Here is a 20,876-nt window from a genome sequence, read left to right on the forward strand (position 1 = left end):
TATACACACCTATCATTCACATTTCACCATAATTGGTTCCAAGGTTGCAGCTTCCCAATTATCCAATCAGCGCACCTTTTACACTACATATATGTGAGCCCAGCCTTAACCGGTTCCCGACTGGCCGCCGCCTATTTACTGCAGCAATGTGGCTCTCCTGCGCAAACCGACGTAGGGCTACATCTGTGAAAAAAGGAAGAAGTGCTTGGCGCTGCCAATATGTGCGTGAAATGGTGAAAATGCTTCACTCAATGGTGGGAGATAGTAGATATCACAAATATTGTATACGGATAAAAAATATATATATAATAGGTGTATAAATAAATAAGTTGGTTGCGTAAAGATAAAATACAATGGTATAATACAAAACTAATACTCTAAGATCCGATATTAAGTGTATATGAAGAAAAAAATAGTGACATATAATACCATAAATATACTGCAATAAAAATTGGTGCCCTTCAGGTGAGGGTGAAGTGGTGACGTTAGAGAAAATAAATAAATATATAAGTTATTAAAGTGCAGTGAAATAGTTTATAAAATAAATGGCAAACCAATAAGTGGTGGTAGAAGGTATGGTACAAAGAAAAATAATTAAGTATTGATTATGGTGGCCTAAGTGGCCAAAGAGTGACGTGCTCAAGAGAATAATCTCAGTCCCAAAAAAGGGGAGAGAGAGAGTGCCCAGTGAGGTCCCCCAAAATCACAGTGGGGTGAACCAAAGAATAAAAAATTAAAAAACAAATATCAAAAATGTGATACAAAAATAGTGACTAGGTGCCTATTAAACCGGATGTCTTAGCGGCAAAGGTGTGTTGGTGGAAGAAATGCGCAAAAGAATATGGTCCAAAAATGCACAAAAAAGTGCATCAACAGAGTCCAATAAAGCGCATGAAGGTATAACAGTCCACAATAATGCTGAAGTGCCAAAATCACAGGTGCCACGGGGTGGATAGTTCTAGGGTAAGGACTATGGTGCTCCCCTGTTCAGTGGGTCCGGTGCTCCCCTTTCTAGTAAATTATCGAGCTTACCAGAAAGAACTACCCCTGCAGGGGTAGAGCGCAGGTCGATATTAGTAGGGATCGCTCCCAAGGAAGAGGGGTCCGGTCACCTGGTCCACTTCAAAAGTTCCAGTTCCCCGAGTCACAATTGCTCGGCGTATTGGTAGGGGTATCCCGACTTTAATGCTCCAAAAAAACCATCCCAGGACATGTGTGTATAAAAAGATGCCTCCAAATAGTGAAATACCGCTAAACCATTTATTAATGCATCAAAGATAAAAACAGGTACTCACAATAAACAGTGGTAACAATCGTTCAAATGACTTAGGAGCCGCAAGGTCCTCTCTAGCGGTTTGGGTAGTGCACAGCGTGCGTTCTCCCGACCGGAGCTGCGTTCCAAGCCAATCAGTAGAACAAAAGCGGAAGTGATGCGGTGCGCACTCTACATGTTTAGTCGTAATGACGTCATCAGGAGTAGCCCACATCGGTCGCGAGCAGGGAGCTAGGGGGCGAACGCACTCCACCGGCAGCGCGCTCCAGCCCCCATTCGGCAGTCGGGAAGCCGATGCACGGGTCAGGCAGCTCCGATTGCTGCCTGACACCCGCGAACGTTCCCCGCTGAGAGAGAAGAATGGTTAGCTGTTGTAAACACAGCTGACCGTTCTTCTCCCTGCAATGATCATAGAGCCCTTGTGAACCTTCTATGTAGGATCACAGGTCTCTATGGTAATTTCAGAAGCCACGCCCCCTCCACAGTTAGAATCACTCCCCTAGGCTTACATTTAACCCCTGATCACTCACAATGTTAGCCCCTTCCCTGCCAGTGTAATTTTTACAGCAACAGTACATATTTTTAGCACTGATTACTGTAGTAATGTCACTTGTCCCCCCAAAAGTGTCAAAAATGTCAGTCAGGGGTCCGATCTGTCCGCCGCAATGTCACATTCCTGCTAAAAATCGCAGATCGCTGCCATTACTAGTAAAATAAATATAAAAAATAAAAATGACCTAAACCTTTCCCCCGCAATGTCCACCGCAATGTCGCGTTCCCGCTAAAAATCGCAGATTTTTACTAGTAAAAAAACAAACATAAAAAATGACATACATCTTTCCCGTAGTTAGTAGAAGCGATAAATTTTGCACAAACCAATCAAAATACTTTTTTTTTACCAAAAATGTGTAGCAGAAAACAAATTGGCCTATTTGGGAATGTTATATAGCAGAATGTGAAAAATATTGTGTTTTTTTTTTTTCAGAATTGTCGCTCTTTTTTTGTTTTTAGCGCCAGAAATAAAAAATCGCACAGGTGATCAAATACCACCAAAAGAAAGCTCTATTTGTGGGGAAAAAAGACATCAATTTTATTAGGATACAGTGTTGCATTGCATGACCACGCAATTGTCAGTTAAAATAATGCAGTGGCGTATCGCATAAAATAGCCTGGTCATTAAGGGGGTAAAACCTTCTGGTCTAAAAGTAGTTATTAGTCAAAAAGGCATGTGAATTATGTGTAGTTCTTAAAAAAAAAAAAAAAAGGAGGCATTGTTGGATGCGATCTTATTAATTATAGAGAATAAACTTAAAATATAATTATTATTATATATTATTAATATATTTTATATTATATCCTTAAAATATAATTGACCCAAAACCAATTGAGCAGAGATATTTTGACACATGCCTGTAAAATAAAGCTTAGGGTATTGACAAATCCTTTTCTCTATATTTTAAAGGCAAGTAAAAAATATTAAAACATTTTTGTCCCAGCATTGAAATAAAATGCAGACAAAGGTTCCAATCCTCCCTACTCTATCCAAAATGTAAAAAAAGGATTTTGGAAATAAACTTTAGCATGATTATGTGCTACACATGTCACATTTCTATTGTATGAACTCTTCATCAGCAATGATCTCACAGAAAGATGAAGATGGTTAAAAATCCATTTAATCTGTCCCTGGCTTTGACTCTCCCTTATGCACATGAAAAATTCTCCAATAATTACTGTCACATCATAACTCTAAAGATGATACCCTGAGATGGTTTTGGAGGTGTCTAGAATGTTATTATATTGCCTATTTCCACAGGTGGATTACTAAACCTCTTACATGGATGAAGGTCATAAATTCTCCTACCTTTATCCTCCCCCTGAAATATGGCTTTATAGGACATCTTGTTCCATGCACAATTCATTCCCACCTACACCTACTATGTGTGCAAATATTGGCCTTATAGCTCAAAGCAGTGAACTGCTACACTATGTTATGGCGTCATTATTTTAGATGATTTGCCATGTTAATGCAATTTCAAAAGTCATTTTTATTTATTTATTTATTTTTTAATTGCAGCTATAAAAAAAAAAAAAATCCTGTTGATCCTGCCACGCAGGTCCTTCTTCAGGTACTTCCTGTTATAGGGGGACAATGTTCTGTCCTTGTCTCCCAGTTGTGCGTTTGCATTGGCACCATGTCACATGGGCCTCTAATAGAAGCTACAAGTGGCATTTTTAACACACATTACACAGTCGTGGTCCATTTTTGTCACCATCAGAAGATCTGTCCTAAGAAATACTAGGCAGCCATCGCTGGAGGGCATGTAGACAAGTGACTGTAAAGAGGCTGCAGGGGATCAGAAGCACCGAGATGCAACACCAAGGATAAAAAAAAAAAAAATTGAAAACAAATTTTGATGATGCTTTTATGATACACAGTGCTATAGCAAACTACATGTAAGTCGGTTAGGGTTTACATCTTTGTTAAACACTTCCTGGAAAATCACATACGTGTACGTCATTTTGAGAAAGGAGTTATAATGGGGTGATGCCTGCAGCTAGAGGCATCACCCCAGTACTGTTTTTTTGGAGCGGATGGTCGGCTTTCATTTGATAACAACTGATGCGGCTAAGCAGCCGCTTGGCCGTTACCACAAGCTCCCGCCTCCTTCCACCGCTCCACCCGAGTTTCCCGTCTCATCCGTGTGACCAGCCGGAACGTCCGCCGGCTGACCAGAGTCCCGAAAAAAGCCAGATTCGGCTTTGATCGGGTTTCTGATGTAAAAACCCGGAAGCGACGTCACTTCCGCTTTACTCGGCAGCCAACCGTGTCGATTTTAAAAAATCAAAAGTATTCAAAAAAGCCAATCTGGGCACTTTAAATACTTTGAAATGCAGAGGAGGGGTTAGGGGTCTTTTAGAACCCAAATTCCTCCATAAAGAGTACCTGTCACTGCCTATTACTCTCACAAGGGATGTTTACATTTCACAATAAAAGTGATCAGAATTTTTTTTTTTTTTTTTTTAACGGGACAGTGTAAAACAATAAATGAATAAATAAAATAAATAAGAATTTTTTTTTTTTTTTTTTTTAAAGCGCCCCGTCCCCATGTACTCACACCAAAAAAATGTGCGTATACGTAAGTCACGCCCGCAAATGTAAACAGTGTTCAAATCACACATGTGTGCTATCACCGTGATCATTAGAGTGAGAGCAATACTTATAGCAAAAGATCTTCTTTGTAATGCCTCGTACACACGCAACGATTGTTGGCCGACCGATCGGCCGTCTTTTGTCCAGTGTTGTGTTGGTTGAAATGTGCTCTAGACTGCACATGAATTTTTTCGGCCAACAAAAACCAACTTCAGAAGTGATGTCATGTGCTGGTTTACTTTCCGTGTGTTTTTTCTTCTCTGAGCATGCCCAGCCGAAAAGTCACAGTCGGTTGTCGGAAGCATCATACTAACAAGCCGACAATCGGCCGATCGGACGTTGGCCGAAAATTCACGAGGCTTTACTCTAAACTGATACCCGGTAAAAATTTATTAAAGCTTCGCCTACGGAGATTTTTTAAGTACCGTAGTTTGTCGCCATTCCAGGAGTGCGTGCATTTTTAAAGATTACCATGTTGTTAGTTATCTACATCATATTTTACAATACCCAAAAAAATTGGCCTAACTTTACTGTTAAGGTTTTTATAAATCCAGTGAAGTGTATTTTTTCAAGGAAATTGCATTTGAATGACCGCTGTGCAAATACTGTGTGAGATAAAAAAAAAAATTGCAGTGACTGCCAATTTATTCTCTAGAGTCTCTGCAAAAAAAAAAAAATATATATAAATATATATATATATATATATATATATATATATATATATATAATCTTTGGGTGTTCTAAGTAATTTTCTAGCAAAAAAAAAAAAAATCAGATTTTAACTTGTAAGCAACAAATGTCAGAAATAGGCCTGGTTTTTAGGTGGTTAATCTGTGCAACATCATTATTCAATACTCCTATGGATGACTCATTTGAAAGACCTATGCGACAAATATCGAAACAATATCCAGTGAACTGTACTAAATTCCCTAGCACAGTAAAGCCTAGTACACACGATGAGATTATCGGACGAACGATCGTCCTTTTTTTCTTGCATGCTAGTCTCATATGAAAAACAAATAGGGTACTAAAGTATAAAAATTCTTGTACCACAGAATAAAAATTCGGAAGTGATGTAATGTATTTGTATTGTATTTTTGGACTAAAACTGTACTGATTAAACTAAAATAATCATACGATCTGGTATTAACAAAAGGGGGCCATGCTCAATATTTGGTGGGTTCTCATAATGGTGTGTCTGATCAGTGTACACTGTCTATATACACTACTTCAACACAGACCCTGCTGGAACATTGTTTGAGGAATCTGGCAAGGCGCTTAGCCAGATCAAGCAAAAGCCCTATTAGGCAGGTCCCCCGTGGTTACATAGAGAAAAGGTCAGTTTCCAGCTACATTCCTGTGGCTACTGATCCCAGCACCACCTCTTCAGGCACTGCCAGCCTGGCTGCAGCTGCCCCTTTCACTAGCTTTCCTGGCTGCTTCCCGCAGTCCTCTCAGACTGTCACACTCACCAGCTCTCTTGGCTGACTCTTGTCTCTTGGCTCCCTGGAGATCTCCCGGATGTGCTGACTCTCTCCCACTGTCCTCACACCTGGTCCCATGTATCCAATACAGGACATATGTTGTAGAGGATCCCACCAGCACCCGAGCCCCAGGCCCGAAGTCACTCCCATCCCTCCAGACTAGGAGGCTACCCTCAAGGGCCACTGACAGCCTCCTCAGCACTCCATCTCCAGCTTCCACCTGAACTCTCCTGCCCCTGCTGGGCTTACTCTGAGTATATAAGAGGGGCCTACCCCCTGCCAGCCCACTTGCTGGGGATTGGCTGGGGCCCTCCTCAACACTCCAGGCAAGGAGATACCAGAGAAGTTGCCTGATAGTCATTCAGCCTCCCAGAGTCACTCACCCTGACCCAGATTCAACACAGATTTGGCTGCTGTATGAATACATTATGAGCTATTGTATCATAACCTCATTTGAGAAATATGTTTATTTGTTATCCCATACCAGGTATTTATGGAACAACTTGTGATTTTAATCATTGGGCCCTTAGCACCCCTACCTGTACATTTTTCGCTTCTTTTCCTTTCTGTATTGTTTTTTCACATTAACGATGCTGTGGGTAACATGCTTTTTTCAAGTGAGATCATGGCTTTTTAGGCCTGATTTACAATTAAGCGATGCTACCACTTCACTTTTTTGGGACTTTTTTTGTGCTTTTTATTAGTGCGTTTTTGGAGCAGTACCATTTGTTTAAATGGGCCTCCCTCCAAAATAGGCTCCAAAAACAAGCTAAAGAAGCAAATTGGGCATGAGCCAAGTGCATTGCGCATATGCGTGCATTTTTGCATGCAGAAAATGCATATCAAAATGTGCGACTGCTACTCTTGTTTGGGTTGCCATTAAAAAAATAATAGCGTTTTCAGAAACGTGCGTTTCTGCTATGCCCAAGTGTGAATGGGGCCCCAAAGCTGATCAACATGCTTTAGTGAGGTTGAAATAGTTTGTTTGGACCAGCTTGGTTTACCAGATGTAGCAGCTATGTGTACTGTATGAACTATATGTAGCTTTACCTACATACAGAATACATGCACTGTGGGGACTTTCCATCCCACTCAACAACAAAATCGAGTCGGGCTGAGCGCTAATCAGCCATTAACAGGGAGCTTTGTATTCATTCATAGTATACAAAGCTCCCTGCGAATGGCTGAGGAGTTTTTGTCCCGACTCAATTTTTTTCCTGCGATTGGAAATTTTTATGTGGAACATTAAAAAGACCATATCAACAGACTATTGAAAGACAAATCTTCCCATAAAGGTAAAAGTGGAATTTATAAAATGTTATGCATATCATTTACTTATAAAAATCCTTCCTTGTGTTTGTCTTGGATGTGATGCCAGCAACCCCAGCAGACTTAGACCTGCCAGTCAACAAGACAGTAATGAGACACTTACTAACTTATCATGCCTTGTTCTGCACTGCGTCTCTGTGTATAGGTGGCCATCCTAGTAGAGACAGGGCTTTAGTTCCCAATGTCAGAGACTCCAGCAAGGAGAAAAGTAAGCAGCACAGTAATGACATCACCAAATCTCATTCCAGACCTCCTGAGGCAGCAGTGCCTTGATCTTATAATGCAGATATACAGTTATGAGGCTGAAGAGGAGAGTCTAGAGTAGACACACTCATATACTAGGAAGAAACTATTTTATTTATGCCATAATTCCAGAAAAAGGTACATTTTACAGGGTACCGCATAAGCACAACTGACATTTCTAAATCAAATCTTTGCTTTAAGTTCAAGTCCACTTTAAAGTAATTTAAGTCATCAGTAAATAATACTTAAAACCTTATTGCAGGCTCTGGACAACACCACCGCCTTTCCCTCTAGCTCTTATTTGTGAGTCACAGTACCTAACCTCAGTACTGATAAGCCCGTCTTTTTAAAAGTCATCCTATCCTATGTCATCAGTAAAGATCAGAAACTAATGAAGAATGTTCTCTGCTAGTGACTCATGTCATTAGTTCCTGTATCTGATTTGCTGGGTTCACATTCACTGAAATGTAAAACCTTGTGGGCCCATTCACACTTTAACCACTTCTGGACCGGAAGATTTTCCCCCTTAATGACCAGGCCATTTTTTGCGATTCGGCACTGCGCTACTTTAACTGACATTTGCGCAGTCGTGCGAGGCTGTACCCACACAAATATGATGGCCTTTTTTTCCCCACAAATAGAGCTTTCCTTTGGTGGTATTTGATCACCTCTGTGATTTTTATTGTTTGCGCTATACAAAAAAAAAAGAGCAATTAAAAGACAATTAAAACAAAAAACAATATTTTCTGCTACATAACATTTCCAATAAAAAAAATGTAAAAAAGAAATCTTTTCATCATTTTAGGTCAATTTGTATTCTGCTACATATTTTTGGTAAAAAAAATCCCAATAAGCGTATTTTGGTTGGTTTGCACAAAAGTTATCGCGTCTATAAACTAGGGGAAATTTATGTCATTTTTATTTATCATCGATTTTTAGCAGGACTGCGACATTGCGGCAGACAGATCGGACACCTAACTGACATTGCTGACACTTTTGGGGGACCAGTGACATTACTACAGTAATCAGCGCTAAAACTATGCACTGTTACTGTACTAATGACACTGGCAGGGAAGGGGTTAACACCAGGGGCGATCAAAGAGTTAAATGTATGCCTAGGGGGTGTTTTCTAACTGTGAGGGGTGGGCTTATGGAATCAACACAGGGCTCCTGTGTTCCTAAATAGGAGGAACGTTCTCCTGTGCTTACAGATCAGATGCTCCATGCTTGGTCATGCAGAATGTTTTATAACGCAACGCACCCCAACACACATTGTGCATTGTGATGGGCTGTGGTACATTGTAGTGGTGCACAGGGGAGCCATTCAAAATGTTCCTTCAACCCGCTAGTGAATAAGCCATGAAGTTACCTGCCAGGACAAAAATATAGGAACTGTAATTGCTGACTTGTTTTTGAAGTGGCAGGGGTTATTAATCTTAATATTATTATCATACAGGACTTATAATGGGCCAACAGTTTGCGCTATATAAATCACTCCACCGCCAACAGTTTGCGCTATATAAATCACTCCACCGCCAACAGTTTGCGCTATATAAATCACTCCACTGCCAACAGTTTGCGCTATATAAATCACCCCACCGCCAACAGTTTGCGCTATATAAATCACCCCACCGCCAACAGTTTGCGCTATATAAATCACCCCACCGCCAACAGATTGCCCTATATAAATCACCCCACCACCAACTGTTTGCACTACTGTATATAAATCGCTCCACCGCCAACAGTTTGCTCTATATAAATCACCCCACCGCCAACAGTTTGCGCTATATAAATCACCCCACCGCCAACAGTTTGCGCTATAGAAATCACCCCACCACCAACTGTTTGCACTACTGTATATAAATCGCTCCACCGCCAACAGATTGCCCTATATAAATCACCCCACCGCCAACAGTTTGCACTATAGAAATCACCCCACCGCCAACAGTTTGCACTATATAAATGACCCCATGGCCAACAGTTTGCGCTATATAAATCACTCCACCGCCAACAGTTTGCGCTATATAAATCACCCCACCGCCAACAGTTTGCCCTATATAAATCACCCCACCGCCAACAGATTGCCCTATATAAATCACCCCACCGCCAACAGTTTGCACTATATAAATCACCCTACCACCAACAGTTTGCACTATATAAATCACCCCACCGCCAACAGTTTGCACTATATAAATAACCCCACCGCCAACAGTTTGCACTATATAAATCACCCCACCGCCAACAGTTTGCACTATATAAATAACCCCACCGCCAACAGTTTGCACTATATAAATAACCCCACCGCCAACAGTTTGCACTATATAAATCACCCCACCGCCAACAGTTTGCACTATATAAATAACCCCACCGCCAACAGTTTGCACTATATAAATAACCCCACCGCCAACAGTTTGCACTATATAAATCACCCCACCGCCAACAGTTTGCACTATATAAATAACCCCACCGCCAACAGTTTGCACTATATAAATAACCCCACCGCCAACAGTTTGCACTATATAAATCACCCCACCGCCAACAGTTTGCACTATATAAATCACCCCATCGCCAACAGTTTGCACTATATAAATAACCCCACCGCCAACAGTTTGCACTATAGAAATCACCCCACCACCAACAGTTTGCACTATATAAATAACCCCACCGCCAACAGTTTGCACTATATAAATCACCCCACCGCCAACAGTTTGCACTATATAAATCACCCCACCGCCAACAGTATGCCCTAAATAAATCACCCCACTGCCAACAGATTGCCCTATATAAATCACCCCACTGCCAACAGTTTGCACTATATAAATAACCCCACCGCCAACAGTTTGCACTATAGAAATCACCCCTTCCCTCACTTTATGGATTTCCCTGCATCCAATTCGCATGACAGGAAAGTGTGGCCAGCTCTCAATAGAGCCGGTTCACACATCTCCGAGGCGGGCGCGGAGCGCACTGCAGAAGGGTCCTGTGTGTCTTCGGCTCCGTTTCAGGTCCAAATTCTGTCAAAAATTTGGATCTGATTCACCCCTGAAACGGTGAACAGGGACGCACTGGACCCCCTGCTGTGAGAGCAAATAGTGTGAACCCAGCCTGAGTGAATCTCTGACCTGCAAGAAGCATGTCAATATCAGGTGTTGGAATTATTTATATGTTTAGTCAGTTCCAGGTCAGCAACTCCTTCATTTGGAAAGCAAGGGCAAGGATGATAGTTGTAGAGCTTGCATTCTCACAACCAAGTTAGCAGTGGCCACTCTCTTATTCCTGTCTGGACAGCTTCCTTTGAAAGTATACAGGTGAGAATAAAAACCATGAGAGAAAGTCCCAATTTTTGTCATCTCCATTTTTACTTCACTGACCTGGAAAAAGAATACAGCCAGTGAAGTCTGAGGATTCTAAACCCCCCTGCCTTTTTCAATCCTCACAGCTTCCCTTTGAATTGGCAGCTCCTCTGTTGTGGACTCAGATGAAAATGCTTGATTTCAACTCTGAAAAGCAATGTGCTGTATAAATCTGGGAAATTATCAATAACACCAATAACACAGATAACTGTCAGTGTGTTTCAATGTTTCTTCTATAATACTAAAACCCAGTGACCTGACCAATAACAATTAGATCAATTTAAAAATCAAATTTCAGTTGTAGTTTGGTTAAGTTATGGGCTCTGAGAGTTAGGCACTATATGATCATAAGCATTAAAAATTAACATTACTAGTCTCAGAATACTTCTAGCAACCTTAAAAAAATTTCTGCAAAATTTTATTAGCTGTTTTTTAGATTAGCTACAAAAGTGGCAGCTGATTAGCTTTAAGTGGTAACACATCTGATTTTTTACTATATATATATATATATATATATATATGTATATATAATATATAAATATATATATATATATACACACACGGTAAATAATATATACACTTTATATATACTGTATAAATAAATAAAAAAAATATATATATATATATATATATATATATATTGGTGTATACATAAAAAATAAAAAAAATAAAAAATATATATATATATATACACACATATATATATATATATATATATATATATATATATATATATATATATATCAGAATAAACAAGCAGATTTAGAATAAAGTTAGAAAATGTTGTATGTATCACTGTGCTAAGGATTCTAAAAATCACCTATGGTGTTATATATTTCAGTGTTGATATTTATATAATAAATCCAAAAAATTTTGTGACATTAATAAGTGTACCAACCAATAATCAATTCCAAAGTAGCACAACTGTGGAATTGATTTGTTGGTACACTAATATTAATGTCACAAATTTTTTTATAGAATAAAGTTACTCGGTCACAGGAAACCGTAGATATGGATTACATTTTATTTTGGAATGAAAATGCCTGAATAAAAAAAAAAAAAAAAATTAGATCCTAAAAATAAACGCAGCAATGGATAGGAATAATTTTTTCTGTATGATCATTTTACTAGCTTAGCTGAATGAAGATTGGAAATGATCTTACCTTACAGCAAGCATTTGGATAGTCCTAACACCAGCCTGTAAGTCTCCTGGTTACAAAGCTTCTGGCTGTGTGAAATTACTGTTATTTAAATAGTGTTCCATTCCAGGAAGCCCTGATTGCCAGCCAATCACAGATTGTCACACTTGATCTAATGAAAAAAAAAAAAAAAGAAAAAGAAAAGGAGGAGAGAGAAGAGAGATCATCGGTATAGACTCCACTCTGTGCAAATGATCAAGAGCATCTTCTGGCAAACAGGCAGTGTCTTCTCTGCCTCTGCGAGAGGTGGGCTGTTAGTGAACTGGATGCTGCTTCCCATGAATGTCTTATGTGGGATTCTGTCTGCAGACTTCAAAGATTAAAATCATCTTTCACAGGAGATGCGGCGGTCTGAATAATGCACGGCAGCCTGATGCGCGGAGTATTGATGGGAGATTACACTTTAATAAACTATATGAGGTGGGCGTCATTGAACTGAGAATAATTAGAAGGGAAAGCGAATCGGATTAATGGGATTTTTTTTTTTTTTTTTTGCCATCCATTGTCTTAATGAAATGATTTGACAGCAATCATATAATCCTGCTATGGCCATCAATGTTTTGGGAGCTTTTAACCTCTTAAAATGACATTAAACTCCGGTTTAAAAAGAAAATTCTATTTCAGTATGTGTTCTTCATTTAAAAAGACACTTCTATTGCTCTCATCCTCCTCCAAATTCCTGTTTTTCGCTGCTGTGATCTGTCTTACTATTAGAGAGTGGCTACGTTCGTTCTCCATGGTCCCACTGTATGTAGGATCATAGACACACTCTCTTGCTCGCTCTTGGGATGGACTAGGGACTATGGATTTGTAGTGTGCATAGAGCAGTGCAAATGATTGTAACTGATGTGCAATTTTCCTTAATGATCAGTTTCTTTTCTTTCTTTTAGAAAATTTAGACCATCTTTCAAGCAAATCATATGTGAAGTAATATGACAATGTTGTAAAGTACTCAGCATGCTTCCAACCACTGGGCAGGGGGATTTGGAAAACAGCATCTTTTGCTGGTGTTTGAGTTTTAAAATGCAGATCTTGGGACAATATGGGTGTAAATTGTAATTTCTAATGTGAGATGACCGATAGGCCCTAAACATTCTGTGTGTGGTCAAATCAAGTAGCCCGCTTTGTGTTGCTATAACTGCCTACCAGGTTGCTACAATCATGTCTGCCTTAAATGCAGCTGACTGTAAAGGCTGATAGTATTGGGTCCATGGAACACATCCTAGACCAGTGATGGTGAACCTTGGCACCCCAGATGTTTTGGAACTACATTTCCCATGATGCTCAACTATACTGCAGAGTGCACGAGCATCATGGGAAACATCGTTTCAAAACATCTGGGGTGCCAAGGTTCACCATCACTGTCCTAGACGTTGCATGCTACCCCCCAAAAACACTGTCGTAACACTACATTTCGGGTATAAATCTATGGAGCTGATGCTGAACTAAAACCAACTGGCAGGGTTCCCCCTTTGATCGTAGGTGCTTTTGTTACAGATAGATATGACATTACAAAGAGATGGCTTAAAGTAAGCCTGTGTCTAGGTGTAGTATTTATTAACATATTCCCAACAAGCAGTAAATACGCTTTATAACAACCCCTCACTGACCTCTGTAGATTTAGGTAGGGGAGATCAATTCATCCTTAAAGTGATACTAAATATGCTTTTGAAACCCCCCGTCTCCACATGCTCACACCCTGAGGTGAACGTATACGCAGGTCGCGCATGCATATGTAAATGGTGTTTGCACCACACATGTGAGTTATCCCCACAAATGTTATAGTGAGAGCAAGAGAGCAATAATTCTAGCTCTAGACCCCCTTTGTAACTCTAAACTGGTAACCTGAAAAAATTTTTAAATTGTTGCCTATGGAGATTTTTAAGTATTGTAGTTTGTCGTCAACTACATTTTTTTTTTTCTTTGCAAATTATTCTTTATTTGAATTTTAACAGTAAAGGTATGCATAACAGAAAACCAAAAAAAGAAAAATGACAGTACATTGTGGAAAAACAAACAAACCAAAACATTTGCCCCATCAAACATGCACATTCAAAAACCTCCAGCAGGAGGAAAGCAGGTGTCAAGTCCAGTGAGGTGACGCCCCCTCCATTACCATAGAGTTCCCCCACCAGGAAACAAGAGTGTGCGCAGTTTTATAGTGATGGGCCGAACACCCCCCGGTTCAATGCACACCAAAACTCCCGAACATAGAAAAAGTTCGGACCCGAACCGCGAACCCTATTACAGTCTATGGGACCCAAACTTGAAAAATTAAAAGTCCCCCTTTTGAGAGCTTATATGCAAGTTAAGGGTATGGGAGTCTAGGTACTGCCCTGGGGGACATGTATTAATTTAAACATTAAAAAAAGAAAAAATAAGAAAATAAGTTTTGAAAGGAGCAGTGATTTTATTGATGCTTAAAGTGAAACAATAAAATGAAAAATGTATTTAAATATAGTGTCTGGGGAGTCCCCTTTATCTGCCTGTAAAGTGTTGCATCTGTACCATGTATAGAACCTGCTGAAGTGAACTGGCATGCAGTATTTAAGGAAAACAACATTTCAATTGATTTTTTTGGCTGCCAGTTTCTTAAAAAAAAAAACATTGCCGGCAATACAAGAATGTGAAGAAAAAAAGACTACGTGGAGGTTCCCCCCTATTCCATACCAGACCCTTTGCTTATCTGAGCATGCAACCTGGCAGGCCTGGAAAGGGAGTGTAGGGAGGGGTGTAACGAGCTAGCGTTCCCCTCCTACTCCTGAACCATACCAGGCCACATGCCCTCAACATGGGGGAAAAGGGCCTCTTTCACACAACCCTGGGCGGTGATTGTGGGGGTCTGTGGGCAGGGGGCTTATCTGAATTTTCCCATGTTAATGAGTATGGGGTAAGCTCGCTGACAGCTGATGACTCATCAGTTGTTAAGGATGTGGTGGCCGGCTTTCCAGCCTGCTCCTTAACAACCAGCTATTCACTGCCTGATTGGGCAATGTGCACTGTGGAGCACGTTTGGCAGGTGAACATCCCGCCAAAAACACCTCGCAAATTCAGGCGCTGTTCAGGGTCGAACTGATGCTCGGCCAAATTAGTTCGCCCATCACTAAATTTTAAAGCGATACATGTTAGGTATCTTTTTTTCCCCCCACAATACAATATTTATTAAGTATTTTGTAAAGACATGTGAACATAATAGAATCCAACATAAATTTTCATATAAAATACATGTTCTCTGTGATTGGCTCCTGGAACCTGTGATGTATCCCAAGTGGCTGCGGAGGAAGGAGCAGGGCTGAACTTCTGCTCGGATGGCCGCGGCGATCCGACGGGAAGTGGGAGCAAGTACCTGTCAAAATCAAAAAGAAATTCCAAATTTGGGAGGTGGGGAGGAGGAAAAGCGGAACTTCCTCTTTTGGGTGAAGCTGTGGCAACGGCTGCTCTGCAGAATCTCCAGCTGCAGCAGGAACACAGACAGAAGGGAGGGACAGAGATCAGAAAGATCAACCAGGTTTTTTGTAGATTAAAGAAGACAAATCCTAAAGTGGCTCTGGATATGTTCTATGGGGAAGTTACTTGTAGGCAGGTGAAACAGCAAGTTTCACTTCAAGGTGCCTCCTTCCCCCTAGGAGAAAGTTGGGAGTTTAGGCAAGACTAGGAAGGGTGGTGGGCAGTGGCGGCCCGCCCATAGGGGGCGCAGGGGCGCCGCCCCCCCAAACACAAGTAGAAGAAAAAAAAAGATTAGAAAAAAAATAAATAAAAAAAAAGTCTATTTTTTGCCCACTAGGGGCGCGGGACTTAGTGCTGGGTATGGGGGGGGGGGGGGGGGTTTGACCCCACCTTCGCCCGATTGGCGCTCTTCTGGGGGTCATCAGGGCGCAGAGCAATGCGCCCCGACACATCCCACTTTGCCGATGTCCGGGCTGTGATTGGTCCAGACTCCAGCCTGGACCAATCACGGGAGGACATGGACCTGGTGACGTGCGCGTGTGGGCGGTGCACCGCCCCGGCGTCACGATCACCTTCCATTCAGAGAGGAGAGCGAGAGCCGCCCAGCCGCGTGTGAGGAGGAGGAGTCGGGACTCGGAAGGAAGTTCGTTCCCGGGCCCGGCCCTTCGCAGACAGTACTCCGTCCGACGGTAACAGTAAGTGATGCCTGGGGGGGCGCACCGCACCGGGGGGCACACCGCACCGGGGGGCGCTGCATCGCACCGGGGGGGTGCATCGCACCGCACCGGGGGGGCGCATCGCACTGTACTGGGGTATGCTAGTCACTGCATTGGGGGCATGTACGCTGGTCACTGCATTGAGGAAATGTACGCTGGTCACTGCATTGGGGACATGTACGCTGGTCACTGCATTGGGGACATGTATGCTGGTCACTGCATTGGGGGAATGGTATGCTGGTCACTGCATTGGGGGAATGGTATGCTGGTCGCTGCATTGAGGACATGAATGCTGGTCCCTGCATTGGGGACATGCACGCTGGTCACTGCATTGGGGACATGTATGCTGGTCACTGCATTGGGGAAATGTATGCTGGTCACTGCATTGGGGACATGTACGCTGGTCACTGCATTGGGGACATGTATGCTGGTCACTGCATTGGGGGAATGGTATGCTGGTCACTGCATTGGGGGAATGGTATGCTGGTCGCTGCATTGAGGACATGAATGCTGGTCCCTGCATTGGGGACATGCACACTGGTCACTGCATTGGGGACATGTACGCTGGTCACTGCATTGGGGAAATGTATGCTGGTCACTGCATTGGGGACATGTACGCTGGTCACTGCATTGGGGACACGTACACTGGTCACTGCATTGGGGACATGTACACTGGTCACTGCATTGGGGACATGTATGCTGGTCACTGCATTGGGGACATTTATGCTGGTCACTGCATTGGGGACATGTACGCTGGTCACTGCATTGGGGACATGTACACTGGTCACTGCATTGGGGACATGTATGCTGGTCACTGCATTGAGGACATGTATGCTGGTCACTGCATTAGGGACATGTACGCTGGTTACTGCATTGGGGACATGTATGCTGGTCACTGCATTGGGGACATGTACGCTGGTCACTGCATTGGAGGCACGCACGCTGATCTCTGCATTGGGGACATGTACACTGGTCACTGCATTGGGGGCATGTACGCTGGTCACTGCATTGGGGACATGTACACTGATAACTGCATTGGGGACATGTACGCTGGTCACTGCATTGGGGACATGTATGCGGGTCACTGCTTTGGGGACATGTACGCTGGTCACTGCATTGGGGACATGTACGCTGGTCACTGCATTGGGGGCATGTGCGCTGGTCACTGCATTGGGGACATGTATGCTGGTCACTGCATTTGGGACATGTATGCTGGTCACTGCATTGGGGACATGTACACTGGTCACTGCATTGGGGACATGTATGCTGGTCACTGCATTGGGGGAATGGTATGCTGGTCACTGCATTGGGGACATGTACTCTGGTCACTGCATTGGGGGCATGTACGCTGGTCACTGCATTGGGGACATGTATGCTGGTCACTGCATTGGGGACATGTACGCTGGTCACTGCATTGGGGACATGTACGCTGGTCACTGCATTGGGGACATGTACGCTGGTCACTGCATTGGGGGCATGTACGCTGGTCACTGCATTGGGGACATGTATGCTGGTCACTGCATTGGGGACATGTACGCTGGTCACTGCATTGGGGACATGTATGCTGGTCACTGCATTGGGGAATGGTATGCTGGTCACTGCATTGGGGATATGTACGCTGGTCACTGCATTGGGGACATGTACGCTGGTCACTGCATTGAGGACATGTATGCTGGTCACTGCATTGGAGGCACGCACGCTGATCTCTGCATTGGGGACATGTACACTGGTCACTGCATTGGGGGAATGGTATGCTGGTCACTGCATTGGGGACATGTATGCTGGTCACTGCATTGGGGACATGTACGCTGGTCACTGCATTGGGGACATGTATGCTGGTCACTGCATTGGGGACATGTACACTGGTCACTGTATTGGAGGCACGCATGCTGATCTCTGCATTGGGGACATGTACACTGGTTACTGCATTGGAGGCACGCACGCTGATCTCTGCATTGGGGACATGTACACTGGTCCCTGCATTGGAAGCACGCACGCTGCTCTCTGCATTGGGGACATGTATACTGGTCACTGCATTGGGGACATGTACATTGGTCACTGCATTGGGGACATGTACGCTGGTCACTGCATTGGGGACATGTATGCTAGTCCCTGCATTGGGGACATGTACACTGGTCACTGCATTGGGGACATGTACGCTGGTCACTGCATTGGGGACATGTATGCTGGTCACTGCATTGAAAGGGGGCATGTATACTGGTCACTACATTGAAAGGGGGCATGTATACTGGTCACTGCATTGAAAGGGGGCATGTATACTGCTCACTACATTGAAAGGGGGCATGTACTGTGGGGTTTGTGCTAGGGGGCCTTTACTGTGGGATTAGTGCTAGGGGGTCTGTACTGTGGGGTTTGTGCTAGGGGGCCTGTACTGTGGGATTAGTGCTAGGGGGTCTGTACTGTGGGGTTTGTGCTAGGGGGTCTGTACTGTGGGGTTTGTGCTAGGGGGCCTGTACTGTGGGGTTTGTGCTAGGGGGCCTGTACTGTGGGGTTAGTGCTAGGGGGCCTGTACTGTGGGATTAGTGCTAGGGGGTCTGTACTGTGGGGTTTGTGCTAGGGGGCCTGTACTGTGGGATTAGTGCTAGGGGGTCTGTACTGTGGGGTTTGTGCTAGGGGGTCTGTACTGTGTGGTTTGTGCTAGGGGGCCTGTACTGTGGGGTTAGTGCTAGGGGGTCTGTACTGTGGGATTAGTGATAGGGGGTCTGTACTGTGGGGTTTGTGCTAGGGGGTCTGTACTGTGAGGTTTGTGCTAGGGGGCCTGTACTGTGGGGTTTGTGCTAGAAGGTCTGTACTGTGAGGTTTGTGCTAGGGGGTTTGTGCTTGAGGGGTCTGTACTGTGGGGTTTGTGCCACTCTCAGTCAGTGTATCCCATAATAGGGTGTCTCTCACAGTATATCCCATAATAGGGCCCCTGCTCCCTATTATGGGATATACTAGTACTGATGGACCCCTTAATATGTGATATATTGGGAGAATTTGTTCACGCAAGCAAAATACAGGGGACAAAACGGGTGGAGTCTATAAGGGGTGGGGCTTCTGAGAAATGGGAGGGGTCAAATGGAAGGGCGGGGTCTTGCGCCCCACCATCTTAAAACTTCACCAGCCGCCACTGGTGGTGGGTCAGGCTGTAGAGCAGGCATAACCAACCTGCGGCCCGGGGGCCGCATGCGGCCCAGGACAGCAGGCAATGCGGCCCACTGCCCCCTGACCATTTTTTATTTTTTTTGATAGGGAGGGAGTCGAGTCAGGGGCACGGCCACAGAGGCAACCTCAGAGGGGATTATCCACTAGTTGTGTTAAATTAGTTCTTGGGGGGGGGCGCAGCAGCACGGGAAAGGCGCGGCGCCGTTTTATTGCTTATATACCTTAACTAATAGTATATATTTTATATGCGGCCCGAGAGAATTTCTGTACACTCAATGTGGCCCAGAGAAGCCAAAAGGTTGGACACCCATGCTGTAGAGGAAAGAGAAGAGGCAGCATCCAGCTGCTATGTTCCTGCTCTTCCCCTCTGAGACACCCTGGGGTTCCCCATCCTAGCCCCCAAGAGAGAGAGAAGGAGAGTGACAGCGTGTCAGTACAGACCAGATGAAGACTTTGAGAGTGGGTCTATCCCTTGTCCCTCCCCTTTCTTAGCCCAGGAAGAGTAGCCAGCCCACAAGGAGTGAGAACCTACCTGCAGAGACACTAGCAGCCTCTGGCAGGGCCTAAGAAGAAATGTTCAATGCAGTGAAGAAAAGTGCTGTGGATGGAACTGTATTGGGGTCTGTGACCTACGAAAAACTGCGATAATAATTTAGGTTTTCAAGTAAAGAACATTAACCACATCAAGCCAGGTGGTGCTTTTTTTGGTCTTGATGCTGCTCTGAAGAGAGTGAGAGAGAGAGAGTTCTACTGGTGTCCTCTGGCTGTTGGACCTGAGAAAGTAGGCCAGCATCTGGAACCCCCAGATAGTGAGGAGGTGAAGCCACGTAGCCGGGAGGGTGGAAAGGGGAAAGGGGGTCAGTCTTCACCCACCACCCACGCACTGGAGGCAGTCATGGGCAAAGATATTGTTTTGCCCAGAAGGTCAGATTAGGGGTTAGCTGCCTGCTGCTCAGCTGCTCCACCCGCCAACAGACTCAAAGTATTGAAGCCAAAGCGTCAGCATGATAGCCAGTCAAATAATATTTTCAGAAAAAGAAGTCAGGAATGGTGGCTTAAATATGACTCCCAAAACAGGTCTCATTATAAATGTACATTTTGCTATTCTTTAAATTAGAATTAGAAATTAATTGTTTGACCTTGAAATTTCATGAATTATCCCAGTCTTTTCCTGTGTTTTGACAGAAAGGCACAAACTGATACAGAAAAGTGACAAATCATTTCTTTTATTCTAAGATTTTTTCTTCAAGGGCTTATTCATACCTGGTTTGTTAAGCTGCATTGATCAGCTAGATCAACGCAGGCTCAACGCAAGGACACTGAGAGAATTATTTTTTATTATGTGCCCTGTTCATATCATACAAGTGTGTTTATTTTGTTTTTTGTTAATTTTCTATAAAGTTAAAAAAAAAAAAAAAATGAGATGCATTGTTATGCAGCATAATGTACACCCACTGGTTTGATTGGGCCTTAAGTGTTTTGTAAAAATGACACAAACTAAGTTTTGCAACAACAA

General features: G+C 43.3%; 1 protein-coding gene across 1 annotated transcript in view; it reads right to left on the reverse strand.

The window, feature by feature from the left end:
- The window catches only part of LOC309553526 (carbohydrate sulfotransferase 1-like), a 172,251-nt gene extending 159,856 nt beyond the window's left edge, over positions 1–12,395 (reverse strand). Inside the window, exon 1 of the mRNA XM_082254773.1 lies at positions 11,997–12,395. The gene's annotated coding sequence lies outside the window, so the exon portion shown is untranslated. The remainder of the gene's footprint in view (positions 1–11,996) is intronic.
- Positions 12,396–20,876: the final 8,481 nt, after the last annotated feature.

Source organism: Pelophylax lessonae (genome assembly GCF_965119305.1).
Source record: "Pelophylax lessonae genome assembly, chromosome: 4".
In the NCBI taxonomy this organism is placed as follows: Eukaryota; Metazoa; Chordata; class Amphibia; order Anura; family Ranidae; genus Pelophylax; species Pelophylax lessonae.